Source organism: Hemicordylus capensis, chromosome 6, assembly GCF_027244095.1.
Source record: "Hemicordylus capensis ecotype Gifberg chromosome 6, rHemCap1.1.pri, whole genome shotgun sequence".
In the NCBI taxonomy this organism is placed as follows: Eukaryota; Metazoa; Chordata; class Lepidosauria; order Squamata; family Cordylidae; genus Hemicordylus; species Hemicordylus capensis.
The window spans coordinates 47,071,222-47,094,977 of NC_069662.1; the positions used below are offsets into that span (position 1 = coordinate 47,071,222).

Sequence of the window (23,756 nt, forward strand, 5' to 3'; positions counted from 1 at the left end):
AGCTGAGACATGGGATAGCTTCCTGATCCATGCATGGACAGGAACATAGCAGACTACCTGGAACACAATACAGGGCTCTGGAACAAATTCCACAAAGAGAAACCATCTAAGGCTCAAGATTGTCTCTGTGTGCAATTTACCTACACAAAGCAGACAGGGAAGGCATCACCAAAGGAGAGCAGATTTTTGAATGTGGAACACTGATTCCCAGGGCCAGCTTCCCACATCAGACTCGTGTACCTGCAAGTCTGCATTTGTGTGCAGAAATAGGCAAGGTTTTCTAAATGTGGGAGTGATGACACCAGTAGACTTCTGGATTCTTCAACACATGTTAAAAAGGTGGCTGTAGGGAGTAGCTTCCAAACACATTAAGTGGGATCAAAATAAATTGATAAATAAATAAATCAAAACACAACACTGTGGCCATTCTCACATCACAAGCATGGACCTGCAAGTATGAAAAATGTTAATGTGGGACCCACTAGACCAGTCTGATTTTTAACCACCTGCCTGGTTGCCACTGGCCACCTGGAATTTTGTCAGGGTGAGTGACATTGGTGGGTTTATTTTTTAAAAAACAACAACAAACCACCCTTTTCCAGTAGACTTATCACTACTCGGCATTCCGTGTGTGTCATCCCCACCCCACCATCAACTTCACAATGCCTGGACCAATATAAACCAAATCAGTTACAGTTGTAGGGACACAAAGGGACACCTCAAACACATAGTTTGTGATGATGTCATCCACCCCTATTCAAGATGGCAGATGCATGAACGACTGAGACATACGTGGGCTAACTTGTGAACTGCTTAACCAGTTTTGATCAAATTTAGCCCACTTGTAGGGATAGTGAAAGGAAAGTAGTTAGATTAGTTCTTAGGAAAACAACTTGTTTCATAGTAGATGCTACTGATTAATAGACTGTATTCCTATTGTCTGTTCTGTTTTTCTAGTTTATCTTTTTCCAGTAAATGTTCATCCATTTTGTAATGGTCTATAGCCAAAACAATAAACTGAACAGAAATTGGACTAGCACCTTCTAAAATGGAAAAAAGGTGGCCACTTCAAGTGCTGACAAAGTTGCTGCTGCTCCCATGAAGCAGACCAGTAAAGTATTTTGGAGACAAGTGAATTTTGTGGGCTTAACTAGAAGTCAGCACTAGCCTTCACCCCTATGAGCCATCATAACACAGAGTAGATATAGCAGAATTCCAGTTGAGCAGAGATATTGCCCCTGTGGCTCTGGTGAGATTGAGTCGGTTGCACATGTGCTCCTGCGGTATGTCTTTTATACAGATCTTAGGCAAAGGTTAATTGAGCCTTTTACATAATCTGCCAGGTCGATCAGACACATTCTACATCAGATATTTGCTAACAGATGAGAATTCATCTATCACACACAGAGTTGCAAAATTCTGTTTTTCTGCAATAAGAGTTCATCACACTCTGCTTGCTAATGGTTAGATCCAGTGTACAGTTATGTTATTAATATGGCTATGTTTAAAATTTTATATTGTTTTAGATGTTGTGATATTGGTCAAAGACCGCAATGACGATTGACTAAGTAACCATAAAACAGAGCATTCCCAATACCAGAACTGCCATGGTACAGCAAGCCTGGACATGGGAAACCAGGTTCAAGCTCCCACTCAGCTACTAGGTCTGTACATGGCCCTCATTTTTGGGCTCAACTCAATCCCGGTAACCACTGAATCATGTATTCAGACATCATGGCAGTCTGCACTGCATTGAGTTGATCCATCAATACCGGCTTCATGCATCGGACTAGGGGTGGTGGGGGTTTACCTTAAATAAAGATCTGGGAAAGAAAATGGCGGCCCAGAAGGCAGCCATGTCAGCAGTTCATGGGTTTCCCCCCTTAATTTTTATAACTTCTCACCCTAGAATGTATTAGGAAAAGGACACAACATAATTATACAGCTTCTTGCTTTGATACTTTCTAAGGCAAGAAGATGGAGGAAAATGCAGCAGTTTGAATTGCTGCCACCATGGCTGACTTCTGGGCAGCCACTTTCTTTGCCAGACCTTCTTCCAAGGTAAACCCACCCCCACAAACACACACACCCTCTGACAGGTCCAATGCAATGGTGATACAGTGCAACACTGCATTTAATCTATTCCCAATACTAGGAACTGTTTTTCATTGTAATTGTTTCTGGTGAAAAGTGCCCCAATATTAATTATTGCTCTGACTCTATGCACAGTCCTATCAGCTACTATGCTTTCTAGATCAGGGATTCTCAAGTTGGGTCCCCAGATGTTATTGGACTTCAACTCCCATAATCCCCAACCAAAGGCCACTGGGGCTGGGGATTATGGGAGTTGAAGTCCAATAACATCTGGGGACCCAATGTTGAGAATCCCTGTTCTAGATGGCTGTAGGCAAGCTATCACCTCTCCAAACTAACCTACCACATAGAGTTGGGCTCTGCTAATAAAAATGTCACCTCTAGAAAATGCAATTTGCTTGCCGAAACAACAGAACTGAATGCATTGAGAGAGGGGGAAGGCTACATCCAATAACTTGGTAGCACAAATGCAACACCACAAGTTAGTGCATTTGCTTCCTCAAAGCAGATTGTACTAGGCAGTGTTTATCCATGCATGTAGTTTGCATGCAGCCTCCTGCTGTTCCCACCACTTTCTGGATGTGGGCTACAGGTTTTAATACTGCATCATAAGAACAATCCCATGAACACACTTTGGAAGAATAGAGAATGGTTGTTAGAGCTGCCCTCAGCTACAGCTTTTTGTTATCCACATAACAAGGGGAAGTTAAGCATTTCCATTTCTAATCCTATTATACCCCCAGGGTTTAGAGTGGATAGCAACACTGCCAAAACATAACTCATGAACCAGGCTTACCAAAAGCCACTTGCCTAGTTACCTGGGGCAAGTTTAAAAAAAAAATAACATCTAGGTGACCAAAACAAACCTTGCAAATATTATTGTACAGAGTCCCCACCCCACCCCTCCCTTTTAGGTCACAACTGTCTAAGACAATGTGTGTGGGCAAGCAAGCACATACTTTCATTGTAACTTTTGTAGACTCATTTATGAAGCTTCTAAAATATGTTTTAATACACAAAATATCAGACTTAAAATTGCTGTGTGAAGATTTGCCAGAAGTCATCGCTGCCAGGCTATACTCACTTGCTACAACTGGATGGGCCAGAGATCTGACTTGCAATTTAGCTCGTGTAGCTAAATCAGACCAAACAGAATCACCCGTAAAGAACATCTGAAAGACCCTCAAGCTTTGGTCTAGGGAAGGAATTTCACAGCTGTGGAAAAATTCCCCCAAGAATACTCTCCATACACAATGTTCAAACAAGAAATAGGAAGCATTTCTTCACATGATGTATAATAAGCTTATGGAATTCATTGCCACAAGATACAATGGCTATCAGTTAACATAATTTTAAAGAAGAGATTAGACAAAATCGTGGATCACAGGTCTATCAATGGCTACTAACTTTCAAAAGGAGGTTTCCAACAGCCTGTAGGGTCCGAGGAGTCTTGTGAGTATTAAATCAGACCCTTGGCTCTTGCCTTTGTGTGTCCAGTTCCATTATAGATGAAAATGGAGCCTCCTTATACAGAGATAAATACACCATCAAACCAGGGACGTAGCTAGGGGAGAGGGGACCCGTGTTCACTCCTCTCCTCGAGGCCCCTCTAGGTGAGGGAGATAATGAAGAAAGCAGGGAGGGGTGGATCTGGAAGGCCCTCAGGAGCTGGGAGGCCCAGGTTATTTTAACCCATCCGCTCAATTATAGATACACCCCTGCATCAAACAACAAATAACTCTCACTGTCTCCTTCCTTTTGAGATTCTAGAAGAATCTGGCAGTCAAGACTGGAGACCAAGTGCTAGGATAGATGGACCTTCAATCTGATTCCACAGAACAATTTTTTATGCTCTCTGCACACACGTATGGTATGAACTCAGTAAACGAGCAGCATAATTAAAAGAGCACTTAACTCAGCTGATCCTACAAGGTAACAGTAGAGCATAGGCGCTAGTCACTTACACAATCTTAGAAACGATTACAAGGAAGTAAGCCCCACTGATTCAAGAGGCTCTTGCCTCCCAATTTGGGACAACAGTCTTGAGTATTCAAGAATCAGGACATTTAAGGTTTTATTGCCAGACAGAAACACTTGATTTGTGGCCAGAAAGTTATAGTGGAACAGTGTGATCCTGAAAATTCTCATGTAATGTGTGCCACAGAGCTTGATTGCTACTAAATTTTCTATTGTGAATTACCTCCCATTTTTTTCACCTTCTGATTGTTAGAGCTGTTCAGTAGTGGAAATGGTGGGCTCTTCTTCGCTGGAGGTTTTCAAACAGCGGATGGACAGCCATCTATCAGGGATACTGCAGCAGTTTCCTGCATCAAGCAGGGGTTTCGACCAGAAGACCTCTAAAGTCCCTTCCAGTTCTAAAATGCTATGGTTCTATGTATCACCTTGAATGGTTCTGGATCCTATCCAGTTGTCTGTCAGAAGACAAGTGGAGGACAATGCTGCTGGAGGACAGCACTACCTGCGGAGGACAATGCACTCCATCTGCTAATTATTTAATTTTTGAAGAGTTATTAGTTAACAGAGGCCATGCAAAAAAGCAGCAAAGCACGCAAGCTACAAACCAGGAAATCTTCAGTACAACTTCACCTCAGACACAATTATTATGTAGCCTTAAGGCAAGCTACTATTCTCCCATCTACAAGATAAGTAGAATACTACTGACCTACCTTACGGGGCTGCTGTAAGGATTACCAAAGTGATGAAGCACTGAGTACTCCAAAGGGTTACATAAACCCCAGGGTGCCAGGGTCTGCTGAAGCTAAGCAGGTCTGGGTCTGGTCAGTGCCTAGAGGGAAGACCACTTGGGAACCCCATGTATGCCACTGAATGTCAGCAAGGAAGAGAGATGGGATGTAATCAAAAAAATATAATATAATATAATCCAGAATAAGAATACAATTAAGAACATATGGAGAGTACACTACCCTCACAGAACCTGAACTTCTTTATAAATAAGGGTGCATTAAAGTTGACCACCAAAATTAACGAAGTTCCCTTTTCCCTTTCCTTCTTGAAGTCTGAAGTCACACCAGCTGGTAATGCCTCTCCATTGATGACTGCTTCCTTTCTTAAGGATTTACCTTTTCAACAGTGTCAGCTATGCACTCAACCACAATTGGAATTCTTATAAAGACACACACACACACACACACCGGCTGTCAGTAACAGCCAAACATAGGCATTGCCACTGACCAATTCACATTAAAAGGACCAGGTAGCCTTCCCTCTAACAATCCTCCATGCCATTTCTACAGCTGTTCTACAAGCTCTTTGCGGGCCTGGGCTATACACACCACTACACATCAGCACCAGAGACGCATGAAAATGACTATCCAAACCGTCATCGAGTCCAAAAGCAAGAGCGCCACGAGACGCTCAGCTCTGGGAGCTGGGCACAAAAATGCGAGAGAGCCACGGCTCCGATTTCACACCCACAAGACTGCTCAGACGCTGCAAAAACACAGACCAAGTTGGAAATGTCCTCTTGAAAGCTAAGCCACGGTCTTGTTTTTCCACCCACGGACAGACCAACCGCTGGCAGTTTGGCAAGACGGCCGCTGTTGGCTGTCTGTCTTTATTTTGACTTTAAGATTCCCTGCAAAGGACATTTGTTGCAATCATGTGGGGGAGGCAGCACAACCAGAGACATTTCAACAGCATACTGAAATCACAAAAGCCCACAAGACTAACAAAACTGAAAAAGAAAGATTACACATAATTAATCAATGATATAAAGTGAACTACAAAAGTGTATTTTGAAGACACTAGAATCATCAGCCACACCCACACGTGGCACTGAAAACATGCTAGCCTATGCTTCCAAGGTTTGGAAAGACAGACAGATATGGGAGCTTCCCACAAATAAACAGAGAAAGAAAAAAGAAAGTTATCTCCCTCCCAAACAGTCTGGATATTCCGTCCAAGAGAAAGAAAGAAACCTAAGCACAAGAAACTTTCATGCAAATGCATTTAATTCATGATAGGGGAAAACTGGAAGAACTGTCAGCCAAAACATTAAGATGCCGCTTTGACCACAACATGAGGGTCCCATCATATATAGTTACACAAAAGATTTCCTTCAGAAACTAAGGAGAAGCAGAAATGTGCGGGGGGGGGGAGGGAATGAACAGAGGTGTGTATGCAGAAGAACGTAGGATTTGTAGGACCCAAGGGAAGCCAACCACCCTCCAGCTGGCTTGATTAACCCTTATACAGACTGTGGCAGTGGGGGTGGACAGCCCCTGGTGACAGCTGGACGGGACTACTGGAAGCAACAGTTGGGTTCTATTAAGAAGCCTCATGGAGAGGAAGATGAGGGGGGAGGTGGAATCCAGATTAAACATTCATCCTCCACCACCTCTTCGCAAAACGGCGCCCCAAAATATCACCCTAACAATAGTTCCCACCGAAATAAGTCTTCCGTTCCACAACCAGTAACTTACAGCACCAGGATCTTTCTGAAATTTGCTTGGGGAACAACAATGCAACCTATAGGGGTGGTGCAAGGACAAGAAATGTCATTTGGGGGGGTAGGGGTGCGAGGTGGTGGCAGCGGCGAGACAGTCAAGCACCCTCTCCAAATCAAAACACAACTTTGGAAAGGAAAGTGGTGGGAAGAGAAGCGGCTAGGGTTTTGCAGTGTAATCCTAGACTTAGATCGGAATCTTTTGGGAACAAAACAGGGGGGAGGAAAGGAAGACAGACTTTCGTCCCTTCTCCCGCAACTTTAAGCATAGAGAACGAAATAAAACAAAACACATATCAAGTCGTCTTTCCGCCCACCTTCTCCCAAACACACCCAGAGCAAAGTTTGCAAAAGAAAGGGAGGCGGGTATCCAAGCTGGATCTCTTACCTGGAGGCAGGTCTCTTTTCTTCTTCTTGGCTTCTAGGACAAAACTCTCCTCCAACCCCTTGTCCAGCACAGAAAGGAAGCCCTTCTCTCAGCAAGACAGAAAGACACACGCTCTCTCGGCTTCGCAAAGTCACACAAAACGACTTCCTAGCCCTACTCGTGCGGGTGCTGGGACGGGGACGAAGGGGGAGGAACAAGGGGAGGAGGGAATGGAACGTTGTGCTGGCCAGAGCGCGCGCCCCAGCGCGCAGCAGCCATTAAAGTCAGTCATGTGCTTGGTTGAAACTTTACACTAGGGCTTGCGGGAGGAGCGGCGGGGGGGGGGGCGGGGGGAGGAGACAGTGGTGGGTTAGACTACGCCCATTTCCCCTTTCTCAGCCAATGGCACTGCCGCAGGGGAGTTGGGTAGAAGGAAAGGAGGAGGGTGGGGAAGAGCTACCCTTGGTGGTGGCTACAGAAGTAACCCTTTGGAGTGTGACTTTGCTATCGGTGGGGAAGGGAGGACAGACCTTAGTTGCAGCCCGATCCTAAACATGCTTAATCGGAAGGAACGTTCAGCGACTTCAAAGGGACTGGCTTCCTTAGGCGCTTCGATCCTATGAGGATCGCAGCGAGTACACGCTTATTTGAGAGTAAGGCCCATGTGGGACTATTTCCGAGCAAAATATGTATAGCCTCGGACTATTCTTGTGTTTAGGATTGCAACGGTGCTGCACGAACCTAAGCATATTTGTTTGGGAATACTCCCCAGCAAGCGTGCGTGGGTTTGTCTCTTTAAAAAGGCGGGCGCAATCACTTGGAAGGGAGTGCAGAATTTCTAAAAAGGTGGTTGCCAAAATAGGTGTGGTGTAATATTAAAAGACTGAGATGTGAATCAGAAAGTCTCACATTTAAATGTCAGTTTGCCGTGGACTCTGGAAGCGGCTTTAAGCAAACTATTCTCTCAGCCTTAACCCTCTATTAGCAATATGGGATATTACTGGTCTGCTTTACAGGATGGTCTTAAAATTGAGTTAATGTAAATGAAGCTCTCTGAATATTTCAGAAGTAAAGTTGTGCCGTCGAGTCGGTGTCGACTCCTAGCGACCACGGAGCCTCAGCCATGTGGTTTTCTTTGGTAGAATACAGGAGGAGTTTCCCATTACCATCTCCCGGGCACTGTGAGATTATGCCTTTCAGCATCTTCCGATATCGCTGCTGCCCGGTAGAGGTGTTTCCAATAGTCTGGGAAACATACCAGCAGGGATTCAAACTGGCAACCTCTTGCTCCCAAAGCAAGTTACTTCCCCACTGTGCCATCAGGTGGCTCATTTTAGGAGGACGATGTACATATTTATTATTATTAACTTGCAAAGAAGAAGTCCTTTAACAAGTGAGTCTCACCTCTTTACTCAAGATAATAAGCAGATATGAACATAATATCTGCTGTGGACTCATTGTGTGGTGATGAGGAAGCCACTTTCAGCCTCAGTCTTCCCTGTCTGTGAAAATGGATTATTAGGATTCTACTTGCACATGATTTGTGTGTGTGTGAGGATGTTAAATTAAAATGGAAAGTACTTTTATTAAGTTAAAAATTATAAATAGACATGGAAATATTATCATTATAATAACATTTATATAGCACTTTTCAAAAAAAGAAAAGAAAGAAAAAAAGAAAGCCCACAAAGTGATTTACATAGAATAAGATTATTCCCAGTACCAAAATAAGCTCTGTAGTGGGCAATCTGGTCTTTGCTATGACTTTGTAAATTTCAAGACTGAGCCATGGCTTTGGTTTTTGTTTATTTTTTTAAATGCTGGGGCTTACTTCAAATTAGGCCATGAAGAGAGTGGGTAACCTGGAAATCAAAACTCCTGTTAAAGGTGGGTGAGGGAGAAAGTGCAAGAGCTTTTGCATTTTATCTGGATTATTAAAAACTCAGGGCTCAGTCTTGGAATATGCAAAGACAACTAAGACGTTGTCTGAAGGAAGGCAGTAGAATATATATTAGCTACAGGGCATAGAACATCAAATGTAATAAAATAAAATCCTGCAATGAAAACAACCAAAACGTCATTCCAAATAGGAACATGCATAAAGAAACATAAATTTGTAAATAAAAGACCTAAATGCATAGTTATTTTTAATTAAGGTAGCAACTAAACAGAGATAAAGTTTTGCAAATGCTTTGTTCTAAGTATGAATCATATTTCTGCAGAACAGGTATCTTCTCTGTCCACTCTATTGACTGAGCAGAAACATCAAGGGATGTTGACCCAGTTGGGGTCATGGTGCCCAGGTTTAAAATCCATATGGCTTCCTTTCTCAGAAGAACTCTTGTCATTTTGTTTTAAGCATATCTCTGCAGACAAAAAAATTGAGTCTCTTACACAAGAGGAGGACTAATTTCAGTCGTGCACAGCCTACTTGTATTTTTATTAGAATCCCCCTGCAATTCACTTATATGTTTTATATTTACAAAGCAAGAGTGCATACTTGGGATCCCTGTCTCCACTCTCAAGAAATAAGTCTGTGTTAAGTGTTTCCAGAGAATGCAGTTGCTTAAGATCAGATTTATCTTGGTGGAGCAGAACAAGGTCCACTCTGTCCAACATTTTTTTGTAAGAATCCCAGCAATCAGCAGCTGGTTTACCAGAAACAGGCCAGTGGTCATTGGTGGACTGCAATCTATTTTTTTGCCTGTCCCTGCTTTATATTAATTTCCCAAACAACCTGCCAAGGGATTCTAGTAGTCCATAAGATAACTACATGTGTGCCAATAGAAATAAATAATTAAAGGTTCCTGTGAGCCTAAAATATGCACCTTCAAAGGAGGCTGCCTAAGGCATCTCTTCATGATTAACTGTTCTCGCTTTGCTGCTTTCAAGTCAGCCTCTATTGGATGTAGATAATATGGCCACATCTCTCTATAGGGAAATAATTCAGTCATTTCCAATGCAGAGTTGTAAGCAGGATTGCCTGCCCTCAGATAAAGCAGCCTGTTCTGTCTCTGAGTATGTAATTGCCTCCTTCCACTCAGGAGGCATCTGGATCAGTGACTCATACAGAAACACAGTAGGGTGGCCTCCTGTGAAGAAAGGTAATTCTCAGCTGTACTGTTCTACACTAAAAATAAACCTTTATAAAAGTAAGATTGAACTTACTTGGAAGTAAGTCCCATTAGGAACATAGGAAGCTGCCATATACTGAGTCAGACCATTGGTCCATCTAGCTCAGTATTGTCTTCACGGACTGGCAGCTGCTTCTCCAAGGTTACAGGCAGGAGTCTCTCTCAGCCCTATTTTGGAGAAGCCAGAGAGGGAATTTAAAACCTTCTGCTTTTCCCAGAGTGCTAGAGATGTGCATGGAACCGTGGAGCTGCGGTCCGACGCCGGTGGGGGTGGCTCTTTAAGGGCAGGGGAGGGTGCACTTACCCTTCCCGCTGCTTTCCCCCCACCGGCACTTGGTTTATTCCCCAAAATCCATGGGGCAGCAGCGTACCTCCCTGCCACCCCTTCCCCCGTTGTTAGCTGGAAATGAAGAAGTAGAGCGTGCGCGTGCACCCGCTGTCGTGCATATGTGCCCGCCACACATTTCTCACGTCACGCACTCAACGTGCATGTGTGACGTGCAACGTGAGTGTCGGGTGCACAACACTGCCCTTAAAGAGCCGCCACCCCCCCCCCCCAGCATTGGACCAGTGGAACCACTGGTTCTTCGAACCGTTTGGGAGGCCCATAAGGGCCTCTGGACCAGTTCCGTGCACATCCTTACAGAGCGGCTCCATCCCCTGAGGGGAATATCTTACAGTGCACACACTTCTAGTCTCCCATTCATATGCAACCAAGGCGGACCCTGCTTAGCTAAGGGGACAAAGTCATGCTTGCTACCACAAGACCTGGAATCATTTTCCTATAACTTGCCATGCAAATGACTGAGAACTTTTTTTAAACATGCTATATTAATAATAATAATGTTGATAAGCTGGCAGTACTATGCACATATTAAGTCGAAGCAATTCTTCCTCTTTATTATGCAAAAAATAAAATACTATCCATCAGATGTTACAGGTTAAAATAAAACCAGTTTCAATGTCAATACAACATCCTCAGTAGCTTACACAAACCAAACAGGAACACAGGAAACTGCCTTCTACTGTCAGACCATGGCTCCATCTCTCCACGAGGTAACTATTAACTTATAATATTAACTTATAAATAATAAGTTAAATGGCACTTACTCCCAAGAAAGTGTACATAAGTTTTGCAGCCAAGTCATTAAAGGAGAATGATTGGGTGGGATGAAAGGAGAACAATTGAGGGGGGGGGGTGTTTCCTCAGGAAGTGATTAATTAACAAACAGCAACAATGTCCAGAGAACCAGAAGACACTTAAAACCACATCAAACATTGTTTCTTTTGTTTCTTCATTCCAAGCTTGACAGGAATCTTGACAGAAGGTGGGGGTATACTGTGCAGTTCAATAAACCGAAAATGCACAAGAACATGTAAATAACTTTAAAATGATGGGGATAGTGGGAGACATAGGTAGGGTAGCGTGCAGGTAGTGACCATAATTTGTTCATTTTCATTTTTTAAGTTTTATATTAAATTGTCCCTCTTGCATCTTTTCAATTACTGAGGAGCGGGAGGGATGAGTGATATAACACAATCTTGTAATAGTGATAAAATAACTTTTAAGTAAACCAGTTATTTACATTACAATAAGAAATCACTATAATTCCTATAACTGATCAGAATGGGAGAAAAACCACAGGTATAATAGCTTAATAGCTTAAAGGGCCTCCAAACCGGTTCCATGCATATCCCTATAAATAAATAGCTCCTTCTGAAAGCATACTATCCAAATTTCAGTGTGAGGATTTCTGTAAAAGTAACCCTTAACATTTGGGGCCACCCAACCCTCAAAGTTTTCATTTCTTCACCGAAAGGAATTGAACTTGCATGCATGAGAGAACCTCCTCAGACCACGATGCCCCCCCCGCCCCCACCATTTCAGAGCAATAGCTCCAGTGGTTTCTGTACAGGTACACTAAAGTTTTGAGGCTTGACTTTTTGCCATTTAAATTGCCACAGTTGGAACAGTCAGGACAGGAACAATGTTTTTAAAAATAAAACCTCCATCTGAATCAATGCAGAGCCCTACTTTCCCCCAAAAATTCATCATTCTCTTCCCCGCTCTTTTTGAGAGGAAGTCCCATTGAAAGCAATGAGACTTACATCTGAGTAACCCAATCACAATAGTTTAATAAACCAGAAGTGTACAACAGTTAAAAAATAAAAACTACAGAGGGCACTGAACAGAAGTCAAGTGGCATCATGGCAAAAGTGCATTTAGGTACAGGAGAGGTGGGGCTGCTGTTTGGAGCCAATCCCCTATATGTCACCACCTATGCAGGAAATCACTCCACCTCAGAGTAGCACTATCGGCTGTCTACACATTTGCTTATGTGTTTTAATGGGTGTTTTACGAAAGTAGCACCAAATAACCATGGGACACATCTTATGTCATGTAGATGCCCCACAAAATCACCTGTAGGAATCAGTGGTCACAACAGAATAAATAACTAGGGATACGCACGGAACTGGCGACTACTGGCTTGAAAGTGGTGGGGGATAACTTTAAGGACTGGGGAGGGTACTTTTACCACCACCCCGGTGGTATTTCCCCTGCCGGCGCTGTTCTCAAAAATATCGCGGACTAGAAGTGGCCGCTGCGCTTGTTGCATGTCACACTTACTCACGTGCACGTTTGTGATGTGTGCACACATAGTGGCCACTTCTGGTCCATGACGTACTGGGGCGGCAAGGAGCTATGCCACCGTCCTGGCGGGACCATTTTTTAGAACAGCACATGCGGCCGGTGGGGGAGAAAAGCACCCTCCCCAGTCCTTAAAGTTATCCCCCCACACCTTCAAACTGGCTGAACCGCTGGTCTTTCAAACCATGCACATCCCCTATAAATAACTAGGCTTGTTCTCTCGAACAGAAGCTGAGTAAAAGAAGCATCCAGCCAGGCTCCAAACCCAGTAAGAACATAACTTCTGGTTGTGAGAACAAGCAGAAAAGGCCCTCTGTCCCTCTCAGACAGCCAGTGTGGTCTAGTGAAGAGAGTGTTGGACTAGGACCAGGGGGAGCCTAATTCAAAACTCCATTGAGCCAAGAAACCCACAGGATGACCATTTCTCAGCCTACCCTACCTCACAGGGTTAGGAGAAACTTAACTACCGTATGTAGGCCTCTTGGGGCTCCTTGGAGGAAGAACATAGTTTAAATGCAAAAATAAATATTTACACTATATACAGATTTCACAGTTATTCCACTGCTCAGATTACTAGTACTATGATTTATATACTGCTTTGCTACAAAAGTGTTCAAAGCAGTTCACATTTAGAGAGAGAGAGAGAGAGAGAGAGAGAGAGAGAGAGAGAGAGAGAGAGAGAGAGAGAGAAGATGGTTTCCAGTTTCAAAAGGGCTCACAATCTTTTTTTTTTTTTAAGGTAGGCACCAGCAACAACCACTGGAGGGCCACACTGTGGGGGTTGGATAAGGACAGTTACTCCCCACCTGCTTAATATAACTACTTCAAAAGATGCTTCTTTACTTGGTTGGTGATGGCTCCCTTACCTACTTTTGTGGAAGGCTATCAAGGTGGGGTCATGATTCAGGAGTGGGACTTGATTTGACTGGATTAGACTAAGAGAAAGAGTGGGTTTTGTTAAGGGTCCTCATAATCCTCCCATAGTCTAAGCATTGCTTTTTAAAATTATATTATAATATTATAGTGCCACTGGTGCAAACCACATTAGGTCAGGCCATGACCCACTTGTTGATGTGTATGAGACTATAGAAAAATGAGCTGATCTGATGCAGAGCATCTGCGCCCTTAGTCCCCCCTCCATCTTCATTTTGTCTTCAGCCCCAGTCCGTTCTCACCCTCCCAGTCTGCTTTCTCTCACCATCCTCTGGCAGCACTTTCCCTCACCGCCCGATGGCCAGCTAGCCAGCCTGGCCACCGCTTTCCCTTAACGCCCACTAGCCAGCTGGCCTGGCTGCCACTTTCCCTCACCACCCACTGGCCAGCCTGGCCACCTCTTTCCCTCCCTGTTTGCCAGATGGACAGCCAGGCTGACATTCGCCTGTCCCCGCCGCAATCCGGCAGCTGCTCGCGAACTCTCACGAGAGCTGCCACACATGGGATTAGCGGCGGGTACATTTAAGATATAGATATAGATGTAGATGTAGATGTAGATTTCAAACATACACAGTTTCCTAAAGGGCCTAGCTCTTAAACAAATCTTAGTTGGTCAATTGTATGAGTTTTAATTGATTAAATCTGAATAAACCAATGGGTCTGGATAAAAGAAAAGGTATTTGCTTCTAATAGGCATTAGAAGAATTATTCCCTCCCTTGTGAGAGAGAATGAGGAATGCCTCTCCTAAAAAGGTACCTGCTACTCATGGATTTGTATGGATTTATCTGAAACATAATAAACCTATTGTTTAATCTGCTTCCTGATTAGCAGGGGCACCTTTTTACGTGACCAAAATATTTTAATTGGTTAAGGAAATCAATGAACTCACCAAGCAATGCAGCCTTACTTCCTGGTTTTGCTGGGTGCTGATGGGGTTCATCTTAGAGTTGACATGCCCTCCAGAATTCCGGGTTTCACCCAGATTTTAAGCATCTCACCCAGATTGCTTAGCCTACCTAGAGTCACACAAGTTTCAGATTTCATTTAATTTTACTTTAAAAAAAAAAAAACTAAGCTCTAGCTCTTGTAGAAGTGGAGTTATGGAGCAAAATGTGCAGTCACTATTCTGCTCAAAAATTATTTTCATGCCAATTTACATAATATGCAAATTAGGCACCCAGATTTGGAAAGTCAGAATATGGCAACCCTAGTTCATCTGGACTCTGACCCCGGGAAGATCCAGTCAGAGGAGTCTACTTCAGTCTCAAACCTGATGTCAGCCCTCCAGATTCTTTGGAGCTGAAGCAGCTTGAGACAGTCACCCTGTCAGAGGAGCCCTGGAGCACTGCTGACTTGGTGTCCCCCAGAAGGACTGCTGTACCTTGCTTAGAACCCTCTTCATCACCCCCAAGTGCCCAAGAGTGGAGGTGACCCTGTGCCAAGGCAGAGCTCCAGCTCTGAAGGCAGAGTGCTCACCTGGCTGCTCAGGGCCTCCCTCCCAATGGGCCTATTTAGGACGATGGTGAGGCCAACTCAGGTGCCTCTCTAGGGTAGGGCTGGCCTCTCACCAACTATATAAACTCTGTTGGCACCAGTGTGTGGTCAACAGCTTGTGCCTCCAAAGTGCCTTGCTGCACCTGGGTTTGGACACTTGTATGAGACTCTCTCTGACTCCAAAGGCAATTTATATTTTCAGCATAAGGTTCCAAGGATGAGCCCCAATGAACGCTGCCTGAAATGGTACCCTATTTGTAAAGAACTTTTAGATGCTAGCTTCTTCAGTGGGAACCTTTTTGAGGCTGGGTATAAACCAGGGCTGCACAACTTTGGCCATTCTTGGACTAAAACTCCCATCATCCCCAACCACAGTGCCCAAAAGTCAAGGATGATGGGAACTGTAGTCCAAAAACAGTTGGAAGGTCAAAGTTGTGCAGCCTTGGTAAAAGTCAACAAACAGAACAAAAACAATTCAAATTTCTGACAGTCTTCTGAGGGGTTAAATTTTATTTTATATAAATATGGGAAACCAATTCTGTTGGGTCTTCAGCCCTGAAGCTATCCCAAAGCCAAGCCTTAGCTTGCAATGGAAGACTGACTAAGGGGTGGGTCTGGCTCTCCCTGCCAGAAACAGGGAGGAACTGTCTGCATGCACAAGGAGCAACTCCCCCTCCCAATCAAAACCCCAGTTGCCCCCCACCCCACTATGACGAAGGCTGTGTTTCTCCTTGCCAAGCTCATTGTTGTCCATTTATATTAATTGCTGGAGAGGGACCGGAAACGGATCCGAGGGGGAGGAGAAGCAGGAGGTGAAAGTCTCCCCGCTTCGATCCAGGCCTGATTTATGGACTGGTGTCCCAGGCGGGAGAGTTTCTGGGCGTCAAGATGGTGGGGGGAGGAAAGAGAGATGAGCTAGTCTGAAATTGACATCTAGGGTCTTGGTGAGGAGCGGCAATGCTTTTTCCTGATTGTTGGGGGAAGGGGAAATTTCAGTAGATCCATTTGGCTCATGTGGATAACACACTGGAGTGGGTCTGCCAGCATTAAAGCAATGGGGGCTGGGAGCCAGAATTCCTAGATTCTCCTCCCCCCCCCCCGATTTCTGGGAAGACATTCAGGTCTAGAGTAATTTATTTATTTTTTAAGTGCACAACAGGAGTCGCTAGGGAGCCACAGACTTTTGCCAAGAAAGGCACAAGAGCCTTGCCAAAGTGTGTCTTGTTCCAGCTAGGAGGCAGTGACAACTCACATCCCCAAAAAGCAAGGTAGGAGGAGGTGACTGTGCCTTCTGACTCTTATACTGAACATCAATATTGGGGAGTTAAGGGAACTAACCTCCTATTTCCCTTTGTAAATATTTGGCTTGGCTAAGTTTACTCCACACAAAACACCTTACAGCACACTGTGGGTTCTACCCCGCCCTGCTTTATTTTACTCCCCTCACATTCACACACTCTTTTTCTCTCCCTCCTATCCTGCCCCATATAAACCAGGACAGGGTTCACAGGATCAAAATGTCTGTAGTTGTCTACTCCCCCACCACCCAGGAACTGCAGAATTTGACTGACTCTCCATAAAGGCTGCCATTTTGTATGTCACCACAAACTGGCTAAATACAGGTTGAGGGGTGGTGAACACGGTGGTGGCTGGAGCTTGTGGCGAGACTTTCAGGCAGCTGGTTCACCACAAGCACAGTTTGCTGCAAAAGCAGGGGCTGCAGGGTGGCAGGGGACACAGCAGTTTATCATGGACTCAAGAGTATCCTTGTCAAACAGCCCACCTCAATTTGAGGAGGCTTTGGAAAGTTTTCATTTATGAGTGAGATTTTGGTACTAGAGGGCTTGAACAGTACACAGCTTTTGGTACTAGAGGGCTTGAACAGTACACAGCTAGCAACCAGGACTTGAGGGTCTCATTCTGAGTGTCCCCTCTGACTTGATTTTCTGTGCAACTTCCTCAGTATCCATGTCACCTTTTACAATATTGACTAGAGTGAATAATTCTTAATTAGAATTAGCAGTGGGGTGGGAAAAGGAGAGAAACATGGATTGACTGGATTGTTATGTGATGGTTATATGTTAAAGCAAAAAGCCATGCTCTGTGTTGTTCTGGGGCCCCAAGGAACTGCTATTAAGATGCTGATAGCTCCCTTTGCTACAAAGGATACACATACTCGCATATTCTGAATACTTTCACAAGCTAGAGTATGGGCTACAGTGCAAATCTCTAGTTCGAAAGGGGCCAGGTAACACATATTGTATTCAAAATATGTAAATACATGTACATGGGATTTTGTTTAACCTTGCTCAGTGTGTACTCAGAATCCGGAATGTTGTGTGTGAAGGAATTGTGATGTAGCAGAAAGAGGAGGATGTGGAGGATATACAGAGAAGGAAATGCAATAAGTAGCCATATAGGACTGAAGTATTAAATTCTGCTACATTCAGAAGCAGATACTGGCCGCATTCACATGTAACGTGGAACTGTGGGTCAAATGGACCCACTGTTCCCCTCCCCCAACTTTCCCATCCAAGTTCGGATGTAATGGAGATCTCCCTCTCTGCAGTCAGTGAGACTGGCAAGCTTCCTTTTTCCATGAAGGACAGCCTGCACAGCCAATCATGGCTGGAGTAGAAGGAGGAGCTTCCTCCCTCAACTCCAGTTCCAGGGGATGCAGCCTGTGGTTCCGAATTCAGACAAAACACGGGCTGCATTAAAACCTTAGGTTGCCTCAATGAAACTCACTACAACCCGAGGGTTCAGTTTGGAGGCAGAAAATGGAAACCTTGGGTATGTCACCACACAGAGCCACAACTGCACAGAACGCTTGCATAACCTCTGGCCCCTTTAACTGTGGTTCTGCATTACATGTGAATGCGGCTACTGCCTGCACTTTGTCAAAACTTAACTATACAACCGGAAATGCTAGACAAATCTTGCCACCCAATTTTAACACTGAAATTCTGAGGTTTACATATTCTGTAACAGATTCCAGATTCTGTAAAATTCCACAGGTAAATTACAGTAAATAGACATTAATTGCTTCAGTAACCATTGTTACAGTGAAGCTGTTAGATTGTGGCTATCTCACCCCAGAGACAGATGCATTGGCTTATCTGATGGAGGAAGAAGGATAGGCAATTTTTCATCTGGTCTTTCTAAAAGTCCTTTAATCATCCTTCCTCCAAATCCTTCTAGGGTGGTATCCAGTCTTAAACCATAAGGAGCATTCTTAAAGAATCCACTTATCCATTAAGACAGATTGTCCCAATTGTTAATCATCCCTAGTACATGTTTTATGTCTAATACTGATTTGTTCAGTTTTAACCTGAACCCTTTTGGCTGGTTTCACAATTACACTCAAGTCCAGGAACACAGTTCCCACTTCATCCTACCCCACTCCACCAGCTGCTGATCCCAAACATTGCCATTCTCCTTGAATCTTACCAGAGGGGACACTCTTCCCTAGGCAAATTAAAAGGCTTTGCTGCCCCCCAACCCAATCCCACCTCTGCAAGCCAGTTGTCAGTTTTGATGGAGCCTAGCTTTCAAGTTCCTTCCCCAACGAGGCTGGGGAAGAGTGGCAGATTTATCTTTTCCTATACAGCAAAAGGCCTCTGGGACCCTTTGAAGCCAGCAGAGGGGCCCAGGCAGAGGGCAGCCGGCTGGAGAGCAGACTCTGCTGGAGCACGCACGCACACACACATATACACACCCCTGTTGCTTCCATCCAGTTCACAATAAGTTCCTCTTTTCAGAATGCTTTTGTTGTAAATTTAAAATAACGACAACACAGACCTTGTACAGAAAACTACACCATGTACTCTAAACTACACACCAGTAAACTGGCTGGGGCAAGAGAACTACTAGTGTTCCTCATGCTCCCTTATTGGAGGGGGGTATTGTTTGGAACTTAAAGAGGATCGAACTCTGGAGTCCTGGCTCACAGTCAGTCCTCCTTTCCAGAGGCAGAACTCGAATTCAGATCAGTCACCACCATCCCCTCAAACATGCTATATCACTCTGCTCAGCTGCAAATGCCAGCAACATGCATTGGTGTCCACATTCAGGTCATGGGGTTGCACTGGCACCCCCATTATCTTCCAGCAGAGGCAGCAAAAAGTACAGTAGTCTCTCTTTAAGGTCTGGCCCTTTAACACGACACAATTACATACTTCCCCTCACCTGACACAAGACTAGTCCCCTCTCCTAGGTGTTATAGTAGTATTGGCCTAGCTTGTACTACAAAACTGGCTGGCATGCAAGGCAGCTGCTTGTTATACCAGTTATACCAGTAATTAGTTGCTCATGCAAGAGAAGTCCCTTAAAGGTAAATATAGAGCTATAGTCTATGGTAGCCCAGGATCCATTGCATTCCTTAATGGCTCCTTACATTGAGCAATCAAAAGCCATGTCCCTTAACGAGGGACATAATTCTTGTAGTTAGGAGCATGGTGCCATTTGATCAAATAATTACTTTGTACAAGTTATGTTTTTGTCATTAACAAGTTTATTTATTTTGCATTTATATACTGCTTTTCAGGCAAAACTTCCAAAGCGGTTTACAAAAAACTTGCTATTTAACATACAAGTTGCCCATTAAGAAAACATTTTTAAATAAAATGCATGATTAATTATCAACCACTGCTGTAGAATGGAGTGGACCTAACTTTTGAGGTCATTTGTCGTATTTGCTGTCACAAGTAGCCAAATGCCACAACTCCATCAGTTTGGAACTTGTGTTGTATTAACATAATGTATCTTGTGTTGTATTAACATAATGATAGAATTAACCTTGTATTATGACTTGTGTTGTATTAACACAAGTATCTTGTGTTGTATTAACATAATGATAGAATTAACCTTGTATTATGACTTGTGTATTAAGTCATAATATAAGGTAAAGTGTGCTGTCAAGTCAATTTCAACTCCTGGCGCCCACAGAGCCCTGTGGTTTTCTTTGGTAGAACACAGGAGGGGTTTACCATTGCCCTCTCCCATGCAGTATGAGATGATGCCTTTCATAATATACCATTTTAAATACTCAGTGATGCACTCTATTACTGAACCTTGCATACATCTATGGCAACAGAACTCCATTCCTGGTTCTCATTCCTAAGGGTTCATACAAAAGCATACTTAGCAAGTATTTTTTATTCTTTTAATTACTCTTCTACTCCTCATCAGGGTGGTTTCAAAAGTGTGATAAAGAACCGATATATTGAGGTATGTTTTATGCAGCTTTGCAAATAAGTTAACTAGAGTTACCAGTCTGTCTGCCCACACTTACATGTATCAGTCTTTTGTGGCATCCTGGAAGAAGAAAGGAACCATCTCTCCTCCAGTAAATAATAACTTCCATTCCTGGTCATCTAGAAATTATTCTTACTTGCCACAGGTGACCAGATAAGTGGTTATTTCCAAGACTGATCTATGGAGTTTAATTATATACTGATTGTCAGTACAGAACCAGGGATGACAGCTAGAAGACAATCCTATTTCCTAAGTTTAACCCCCTTCTATTTTATTTTTAAATATATGAATGATATATATTTCATTCCCCTATATGTTGTTCTACAACACAGACCTCTGCAGTAATTGCAATATCTGAATTTCCTTCTAAGAGTCTAGATATGATATATATCCCAGGATATATTGGCTAGCTTTAACACATCTTATTACATTGAGTCAGTGGTCTACAGTTTAAAAGAGTTGCACACAGGGAACACTTCTGCATGCACATGGAGAGGAGACTCTGTTTTTGGCAATTCCCCACTTTCTTCTTCAGCCCTCTATGCCTCCTGAAAACATGTCTCTGTTTTCAGGAGGCACAGGTAGCTCCAGAGGGAAGGATTACTGAAATTCACCTCTCCCCTTTGAACATGCATGGAAGCATTTCCCACAAACCAGACTGTTAGTCATGACTGTTGTTGTTGTTGTTGTTATTTACATTTTCTATCCCATTCTTCCTCCAAGGAGCCCAGAGTGGTGTATTACATCCATCAGTTTCTCCTCACAACAATCCTGTGAAATAGGTTAGGCTGAGAGAGAAGTGACTGGCCCAGAGTCACTCAGCAAGTATTATGGCTGAATGGGGATCTGAACTTGGGTCTCCCCAGTACTAGTCCAGCACTCTAACCACTACACCACGCTGGTTCTTCTAAGCACCACTGAAATAACTGAGGCATGACTGACCTCAGTCCCACTAATTTCAATGGGATTTAGTCATGACTAACTTAGTCTGGATCTTCTCCTTAATTGACTGTAGTCCACTATTCAGAAAGGATCTCCCTACAGATTGTAATCTCCATATTTTTACACTGGTTCCTGAGGTGGGAGACAGCTGGCAGGGGGAGTAGGCTTATACCCAGGAAACTGAGGAAGAGATCAGATGAACAAGCAGGGAAACAGTGACAGACAGATACAGTACATTCCTTCTACAGTGCAGCCTCTTCCTCAGGCCCATCCATCCATCAACACCATGTGCTCAGCTGCCAGGAATGGTCCAACTGTTTGCCAGATGTGTGTGCTATTGCCCTTTCCATACCCCACCAGCAATAATAGTTGAATAAGCACATCCCTGTGATTCAGGAGATATTGGAGAGACAATAGAGAGTAAATTAAATCTTTAAAAGGTTTTCTACATAAATTGTCAGTTATTACCAAGTGTTGCATATAGTAACCAGTTTTCTCTGGCTGTCTGGACAGGCACTGACCCTTAAAGGGGATAGATTTTCTCCTACCACATGCTAATTTCCTGGGGCTCATTGAGAGAAGGGAATTCATGGATCTTAATTTGTTCTCTCCCCATCATTGTCCTTGCAGCAGAGATCACAAATCCTAGATTAGGGGCATAAAGTGCTTATATTTCTAAAAACACAGATAAAAGGGACCTAAGCCTCACTAGAAGCTACATCTCCCAACCTGGAAGACCTCTGATATACGCTCTTTACATGGCCAAATGTCATCTTTTCCTTATGATTGCTTCTCATACACTGGGGCAGATTCCTGACACTCGGGAAAGGTTTTGGGCTCTGCCATGTCTCAAATTAAGGCCTGGTAACTCATGGCTGGCATAATTACCCCAAAATATAGTTACTCCCCTTAGAGAGGTGTAAAAGAACCCCTCCATAGAGGTATGCAAGAACTATAATTTTGTAATTGACTGCAGCTCCTCTTTCTAACCTCATGATGGGAATTTGAGACAAAACTGGCAGGGGAGGTTCCTCTGTGGGCTACAAGGCTGCATCAACCCCAAAACATCCCCTGCTTCCCCAGGCAGCCAGCAGGGGAACATACCCTCAGGTCTTCTATCAGCCACTGAAACTTCTGGTTCCATCTGGAGCCCAAACACAATTCAACCAGCTGGAATAGATTTACAGGGACAAGGAGCGAACACATAAAAGTGTGTGTGGGGGTACTTCCCACCCATCCGCTGGCCCCTTGCAGCATAGATGTCCTGGCCCAGCTGGGAGCAATGTGGGGAGAAATGCGAAGTTCCCTCACCCCATCTAACACATAGTAAACCAAGCTGTGAGTGATGGCTGAGAAGCCATCAATTGAATTTGGGAATGGGGGAGTCTGAAAATACTCACATTCCCTGACAGTACTTTTAGCACCCAAATCCTGACCCATCGGCTTGCCCAAATCAGCACTCCACATTTAGGTATCACCATATCACAGAAAGAAACAAACCTATCACTTGAGTGCAAAAGTAAACATATGTACACCCCTGCCATGGCCCTAGGAATCATATCTTAACTAGATAACAGCGAGGGGGAGTGAGCAAGTTTTTCTTTTGTTGTGGGGGGGGGGTTACTTAGGGTCCCCATCCCCCACCACCGCTCCTCCAGCAGCAGCACAAGCCCAGCCGTGTGGAAAACGCTTGCTGTCAGAAGAAATCTGGGCCAAGCCGGTGACATCGCCACGTGCGGCTTATGTAAGGGGAGGGCAGAGGAGGACAGGATGAAGAGGCGGCGGCTGGTGCAGGCGGCAGAATGAGGGGACACTCTGGAGACTTTGGTGGGGAAATGGGCTTTGGCAGATGGTGGGGTTATCTCCCCACAAGGCAGATGGGGCAGGACTTTCCTCACCCCTGAACTGACACTTCCCATGTCCTACATCCAACACAGACAAGTGAGGTACAGGCAGGTTGGCTTGATGCAGATGCCATTGTGGCTGCTGAAATGGGGGATCCAGATTGGGATAAGGATTTAACAGGTTGTAGAGAGGCCACTACACCACCACTACAGAAATGTGAGTGATTCAGATCCTCCATATGTGGGGTAGCAAGCTGCAGTTAGATTAGGGGGGAAATAGCATGGCTTCTATTGGGCCTAGTAACCCCTGCTAGTGGGGAACCAAGCTCCAGTTAACATGCTGTAGCTTGTTGCCTAGCAACCACTGCTAGATGGTACCATAATTTCAGTATGGGCCGACAGCCACCATGAGGAGGGAGAAGAGAGGACCACACTTGCTTTGTGTCCTAGCAACTACCTAATAGAGAGGATGGAAAGCCACCGATTCTGTATTGCCTAGCAACAGCTTTTGGGGGGGGGGTCTTTTTGGAGGAGAGGCTAGGCCTAGGTCACATG

At 44.2% G+C, this 23,756-nt stretch overlaps 1 protein-coding gene across 5 annotated transcripts in view; it reads right to left on the reverse strand.

Annotated features, from left to right (window-relative positions):
• The window catches only part of RARA (retinoic acid receptor alpha), a 219,414-nt gene that overhangs the window by 171,830 nt on the left and 23,828 nt on the right, over positions 1-23,756 (reverse strand). The window contains exon 1 of one of the 5 annotated variants that reach the window (XM_053261939.1): positions 6,969-7,247. The exons of 2 other annotated variants lie outside the window; for them this stretch is intronic. The gene's annotated coding sequence lies outside the window, so the exon portion shown is untranslated. Of the gene's footprint in view, positions 1-4,310; positions 4,331-4,781; positions 4,901-6,968; positions 7,248-23,756 lie in introns of those variants that run through there. 2 more of the 5 variants (XM_053261942.1, XM_053261944.1) reach the window with 2 other exon arrangements.